This window comes from Podarcis tiliguerta (genome assembly GCF_965153285.1).
Source record: "Podarcis tiliguerta genome assembly, chromosome: 1".
NCBI lineage: Eukaryota > Metazoa > Chordata > Lepidosauria > Squamata > Lacertidae > Podarcis > Podarcis tiliguerta.
In genome coordinates this window covers 97,446,015-97,453,862 of record NC_139534.1, presented here as the reverse complement: position 1 = coordinate 97,453,862, position 7,848 = coordinate 97,446,015, and positions in this window count along the sequence as shown.

Here is a 7,848-nt window from a genome sequence, read left to right as displayed (position 1 = left end):
CCTGTTAAGTCAGCCAAGGACAATGCCACAATCCCATTCCCTTATCTGCTCTTTCCTATTCTATTAAAACAGTTTAGCAGCAGAGGAAAGAGTGGGAGGACATCTGGATTGGGTTCCCCGGGGAGAGATATCCTCCATGAAATCTCTTCACAAATTATCCCTCACCTTTCCTATCCTCCAAAGAATTAAGAATGTTTCTAAGCCTGGTTCAGATGTGTTGATTTGGGAACCACAAAACAATATTGCAGTTGTGTCGTGGGTGTGTGGTTACATTTGCTCTGACTGTCTGAGGCATTAAACCAACCATTATTCCATGATTCAAGCACTCCCTATTGTTTTATTTATCATCAAATAAAGAATAGATTTTTGCTGCACTGGCCAATTATCCCTTTGTGTCAACTGAGAGCAGGACATCCACACGGCAGTGCTTTAGTCTGCTCTGTCAAAATTTAACAATATAATATATTTGGCATTTTCTGCCCCAAATTATCAATGCTGTGCTATTTTAAATCCTTTTTAATCCATGTTTTCATATGCTTGAAGAGCTTTGTCTAGATTATCACTATCCACAAGATCTTAAAAGTACCAGCTTCCTCCTGATAACTGGTATAGTATAGAGGCTAAGTCTACTGTCCTGTGAGGGCAGCATAAAAGAGGTGGATTCAACATGTAACAGTTCAGCACCTGGCTAGTAATAGGTAGGCACAAATCCAGCAATTTCCACCCCTTTCCCATAGCTTTTCCCACACAGGCAGGGCCAAACTGCATGTTACACTTACTTTGTGGCCCAGTAGCAGATGCCATGGTGGGGCAGCAGCACACACCTTACCTCCCAACAGCTGAGTCACTGTGGTTTACTAGGAAAGAGAGCGGAGAGAGTGAAATAGCAGGGAGGTCAGTGCTAGGCAAATGCACTGGAAGATGTGTCAGATTTGTTCCAATGGTGCATATGAAGCCGTGTGACCCCACCACCAGCTCACCTTCCTCACTCAGCTATTGGGAGGTCAAGTGAGCACCACCACCCCACTATATTGTCCACTAGTGTTGTTGTTCCTTCTCCAAGTTTTGTTAATTAAATTACAAGCAGAGAGGACACAATTCCTGATCAAACATGCATTTTCAAGAGCAATTTGAGGAAGGAAAATAGCTGGCACCATGTAGCTGTTCCGGGTGGGCATTCCAGACATTTGGAATAGTTACGAAGGACAAGGCTTGTCAATATTCTAATTCTTTGGGAAAGCAACTTTTTCTTTTTAACTGCTTTCAAGTCATCGGTCAGAAATTCTTTCTTCACACTTTGAAACAGAAAGCTTTCTTTGTGCTTTAGCAGTAAAGATTCCACACTTCCCTGCAGGCATGTAAAAGAACACTTATAGCTGAGTGCTCTGAAGAACTCCAAAATAACAATAACAATAGGTTTTAGATTTAACAGGGAGGTCCCAATGGGACTCTGGCCAATCGGAACTCACAGTCTAGTGACTGTGGCATTGTTCATGGAGAAAAGTGGAGGAAGCTGCCTAATGGATAGTTGAGTAAAGTGGCTATTTGCATTAGACATTGTAGAGTCTAGGGGTGAATTAGGACCTCACATTTATGTCGGGAGAAACAGTTGACTCTCATTTTCCTCAATGCTACAGTCCATCTGAATCAGGCATTCCTAGGTTTGGAGAAAAAAATTAATTTGGTTGGCATTTGAAAGTGAATCCATCAAATTTTCACTTTCCAAAATAATATCAGGATTGAAACACATCCGTCATTTGAACTTGACACTTATCCAAATTTTGTGATGCAGTTCTCCAACCAAGCAATCTTTACAAAAAAATGTACATAATAAAGTGTGCATAGAAATGCACACATTCTGTTTGTTCAGAGAAATTCTCTCTATAATGCTGATGAATTTTTCAGAATATATATATATATATATATATATATATATATATATATATATATGAAGATCTGCAAATTGCTACAGAAATGTGAATGGAGTTTAACATTGGAGAAATGGAGAGAGCAGAAATTGACAGGTTCTTCCCTTCCTAGGTGTTCCTATAGCTGCACTTGTCCAACATTTAAAGCAATGGTAGATCAGTCCACGGGTGTCTGTTTTCTCCAGTAGTTTGGCCCTCAGACAAACAGTTAAGAAGTTCACAGGGAGGCCAAAAATATCATTTCTTGCCACTCCTAAATGCAGTAGTGGGTCCCTGCCAGACATTAACAGTGAGAAATCATTAATATATGAGACTTCCCCATCATGAATCTGCAGGTCATGTGGAAGGCCATGTACACTTACACTGGACCAACCATTGGGGCAGAGCACAGGCACAGCCATCATGGCTAGTAGCCACTGATAGCCTTAATATGCAAAAAGTCAGTAAAAATGCACACACAGAGAGAGACTGGAAAAAGTCACCTGGAGAAAAAACACAACTGCTACATTTTGTATCAGGTCATTATTAAAAGACCTTAACAGTATAGAGATCAAGTTGTTCAAAGGACAGCATGAATCTGCCTGTGCCTTAGGAGAGATATTGAAGATTCTGCCCATTAGACCACTTTTAAGATTGTTTAGATCAATAACACTATGAGCAGGGCCATAGAATCATAGAATTGTAGAGTTGGAACAGACCCCAAGGGTCATCCAGTGTAACCCACTGCAATGCAGGATCTCAGCTAAAGCATCCATAACAGATGGCCATTTAACCAATCACAACTAAGGCATCCATGACAGGTGGCATTTGGAGTGTTAGTTCCCACTCTACAGTCTTCCCTCCCAAAAGATATATGATCAGCCCTTTCAGTCATGATATTTAAAAAAAGGTTTAAAAATGTCTGGAAACGATGCCTTATGAGGAACGGCTAGGGGAGCTGGGCATGTTTAGCCTGGAGAAGAGGAGGTTAAGGGGTGATATGATAGCCATGTTCAAATATATGAAGGGATGTCACATGGAGGGGGGAGAAAGGTTGTTTTCTGCTGCTCCAGAGAAGCGGACACGGAGCAATGGATCCAAACTACAAGAAAGAAGATTCCACCTAAACATTAGGAAGAACTTCCTGACAGTAAGAGCTGTTTGACAGTGGAATTTGCTGCCAAGGAGTGTGGTGGAGTCTCCTTCCTTGGAGGTCTTTAAGCAGAGGCTTGACAACCATATATCAGGAGTGCTCTGATGGTGTTTCCTGCTTGGCAGGGGGTTGGACTCGATGGCCCTTGTGGTCTCTTCCAACTCTATGATTCTATGATTCTATGTATCTCTTTGAAGCTACTGCCTGCATCCTGTTTGAAAATATTGCTACCTATTTCTGTATGTTTTATAGTTTCTAAAAGTTCTTTTTATGCAATGTAATTTAAATTTTCATGTTTTTATCATTGTTCATAACCTTGAGAGAACTTTGTCCAGAAAGGCAGTGTATAAATATTTAAAACAAACAAATCAATCAATTAAACATAGCCTGGGAGACAGTTGGATTTGCAGAATTACATAATGGGGGCCTAGAAATGAAACTACCACTGGCCATGCTTGCCGTGTTGCAATGTCTCAGCTCCTTTTCTTCCGGTTCCCAGAGTCCTTGCCAGTTGGAAGAGCTTGTGATCTTTATCCAAGATCATGCAGAACTTTTTTGACAGCCCCTGTTCTAGATTATGCATCAGGGTCATAGGCAGGGCACATGGCTCTGCTGATCCTGCAGACGATACTTGAAGTGTACAATCCTGCAGCAACTTGTCAGATAGCATAATGTTAAACTGTCCCGGAGCACACAACAGCCCTGTTTCCCAACGGCCAGAAAAGGAGATTAATCCATTCTAAGGACAGGAGTTGGTGAGCTTAGTGGGCAAAATCATAACCTAGGAACCAGATGGGGATGGGATAAGTTACCTCCTCAATGTTTAATTAAACAGTAGCTGAATGGAACTGCTGAAAACGGAAAATGTTGAGGGTCATTATCTGAGCCCTCTTCTTGAACATATTGACACTAACATGAACCAATCAAACTTCAGGGCAAATCAATCAACATTTGGGACATTTAATAGGTGATGACAAGGAAAATCTTGGCAGAGAAAAGGGAAGAAAATAAAAAGTATTTCTCAGCCCGAGACTTTCATTTTGGCAGATACGGAGATTTTTTTTGTTATTGAACAGTGTTAGTTGAGTTAGATGTCTGCAATTAACCATCAGTGGTGGTGTCATGAACCAGTCCCCCCCCCCCATTTGTTGACTTTTTCAAAATCATTCAAGTGATTGTAACATTTCTTAGAAAATGAATTAAAACTCCAACAAGTAAACATGTGTATCTAAAAAAAATAAAAACGCTACAATTGCCTGAATGACTTTTTAAAAATAAATAGCCAGAGTCCGATCTGGATTGTGACTGCATCCGTTCCACATCCTTTGGTCATACTTCTTCAGTATTGTTGACCTGTCTCAGCATCTCTGCCACGAAACCCATTCATCTCTTCCTCTATTGTAACCTAGTCCCTTCCAAAAGTTCCCACAAATCCATATTTCACAATGGAAATAAATCAAACCAATTACTCTGTTTTGCACAATATATTGTGATTGCAGAATTCTGGTTCTCTGGTTATAGATTGCATTGTTCTTGGCACAGAAATCAAGATCCGCATCCATCTCATCCCTTGATAAATAAAACATGTACCATTGCTGTGTGCGGAAATTCCATGGGTAATGTGACCTTGATGTCCGTATTGTGTCTCCCCCACACCCTTAATAAAAAGAACATTTTGAATAATTCAGTTAAACTTAGCAGTAGATGCTGCTGTGAAAAGGCTCTGGCACTGGCAAGCATCCTAAAGTCGGATTAGACTACTGGCCAGCTCAGACAATGCTTGTGGGCATTGAGTATGCATTGCAGATTCAGTTTAATAAGGTCTGATTAGATTACTTTCTCTGGTCAGTTTCATGCACAACTGGCCCACAGGATAAATAATCTCTTTGCTCTGCTCATTGTCTTGCCTGAGTTGCACATCTAAGCACTGAACATATTTAAATGTTATGAAACAACTTGCTCTCGACTTGAATTATGAGAGTGTGTGGCTTCCTTTTCCCGCTGAGTCCAATTTGTGAAGGATTATTTCTCCATTGCTTGGTTTATATGCATTAGCCTGCTTATGAAATAGTTCCTAACAATTTATCCATTTTAAACTTACCAATGGTGAAGGCAGATGCAGATTTAGAAGAGTGAGACCAATTGCCCCACACTGGGTGCCAAGTTGAGGGGGACACCACAGGGTGCCTCAACTATAACATACAGTAGTACCTCGGGTTACATACGCTTCAGGTTACAGACTCCGCTAACCCAGAAATAGTACCTCGGGTTAAGAACTTTGCTTCAGGATGAGAACAGAAATCGTGCAGCGGCAGCGCAACAGCAGCAGGAGGCCCCATTAGCTAAAGTGGTGCTTCAGGTTAAGAACAGTTTCGGGTTAAGAACAGACCTCCAGAACGAATTAAGTTCTTAACCCAAGGTACCACTGTGGTGAATTGAGGAAAATGGAAAATGAGAGGCAGAAAGTTTGAATTTGAACGTTTGAAAGACTAAAATCTCCCCTGGTGAAAGCTGTCTGCATCTGAGCCTTGTTTTACTTACTTATGAAGGCCATTGATGTTTCGTCATCGGTGATAACAGCACATGCTGTGCATCCCCACCCCCATTTGTTTCTTATGGTTTCTCAAGCAAATAGTAAACTTCCCAGAACACTTGATCCCAGTATTTCTCAAACAGTGAGCTGGAACCCACAGGTGGATGTTGAGTCACTTTCAGAAACAAAGAAAGACTAAATCCTTCATTCCAACCCTGACCAATTTGGACACATTGAAACCTTAGATGCTTTATTTAATTTCTAGTCTCAAATTTCCACAGGCAGTGTCTCCCTCAAAATGCGGAATGAAATAAGCACTCTCAAGACGCCACACATATCAACTGATAATCCTTTCTCATGTATGGACAGAGGGAATCTCTCTGAGCAATTATTTCAGGTGTCTTCTTAGTGGTCTCTGATGGTTAGAAGCCATCCACGTCAGCCCAGCAAATGTTACTGGGTAACAAAAGGCAGATTTGCAGCTGGGAATGCCAAGTTCTCATTAAAACAATTGCCATTACCACAACCTATTCAAAAGCTTGACTGGAATTTTTCTAACAATGCCTAATACTGAAATTGTGATGAAATTATTTTAGCCTTACTCACCTTAGCCTGTCAGAAAAATATAAATGAAGGAAGGAAATGCTCAAATGTAGGAAAATGCCTGAAGGAAATGAAAGACCTTCCCTACACAGAGGAAGCGGCTCTATGGCAAAGATACCTAAGAAGCGGTAACAATCAATTTTATATAAAGAGACTCTCTGCTCTTATTCACTGTGGGAAAATGATGGTGGAAAATGATGGTGGAATGAAAGCCAATCAATTAGAGTTACATGCCTGAGGCCTTTTTGATCACATCCTGGCATGCTAGTTGTACAGGCGTGGTCCACAACTAAAATCAAGTTACACAGGTCACATTTACACCAGACATATAAAGTAAATGGCTTCATCCCAATAATCTTGGCAGCTGTGGTTTGTTAAGGATGCTGGGAATAGAAGCTGTGCAAGGGGAAAACTACAGTTCCCAGGATTATTTGGGGGAAGCCATGTGCTTTTTAAACATGCTTTAAATACATGTTGTTTTGTTACTGCTTATTTCCATGCTGCTTTGGGACTGAAAAATGCCACCCAAGGCGACTCACAAAGAATAAACATGCAAATTCAAATTATAAAAATTCAAAAGAAATTATGATGGCATTTATTTATATCTCACCTTTTCCCAGGCTCAAGGCAGCTTACCCAAATCGAAACAGCACAAATAACATACCAAAGCTAAAAACATAAAAGAGAATCGTTAGAAAGTACAGTGGTACCTCGGGTTACAGACACTTCAGGTTACAGATGCTTCAGGCTACAGACTCCGCTAACCCAGAAATAGTACTTCAGGATGAGAACAGAAATTGCATGGCAACAGTGCGATGGCTGTGGGAGGCCCCATTAGCTAAAGTGGTACCTGAGGTTAAGAACAATCCTCCAGAACGAATTAAGTTCTTAACCTGAGGTACCACTGCAATGAAACTCTAATAGAATTAAAATAATGTAAAAATATATTAAAATACAGATAATAAAAACAGCATGGCACTATTAAAGCCCTTACCTTAAAAAACAGCTCCCGAAGGCCAGTCAGAATAAAACAGCCTTCACCCGCTGGAAGAAATACAACAAGGAGGGAGCCAGTCTAGCTTCTGTGGAAAGGGTGTTTCAAAGTCTGGGAGCAACCACCAAGGAGGCCCTGAGAATATTAGCATTTCAAAAATAAACAAAAAATAGGGAACTAGGGAAATGTGCACACAACTAAGGTAGGACTTGTGGAATGTGCATATGCAAAGGGGAAGTGGCACTTGCACAGCTTCTCTGTGTAAATGCAGGTTTCTGATAATGACCATACCAGTATTGAAAGATCCTAGGAAGGAGCCCAGAAGAGAAGGCCAAGGGCTCTTCAGTCCTGGAGCCATTGCTGTCTTCTGTTTATACCTAGCGATACTGCCAAAAAAGAAACTCCTTAACTTTTTAAAAATTAATGTGAACGAATGTAAATTTTTCAAGCCGTGACTGTATTTACTTTGCATTCAAATTTTACCAGAGAGCAATAGCTTTTCCGGTATGTATAATTCAAAATAAGGGTCTTTATATTTAGCTTGAATGTAATCTTTAATTTATAGCGAAGTTTAACCTTTAGTCTGCTGACATCAGCCAGCAAAACGGTCCTCCATGCAATGCTACAAAACCTGGCAGGAAGGTTTTCTGCCATCTGC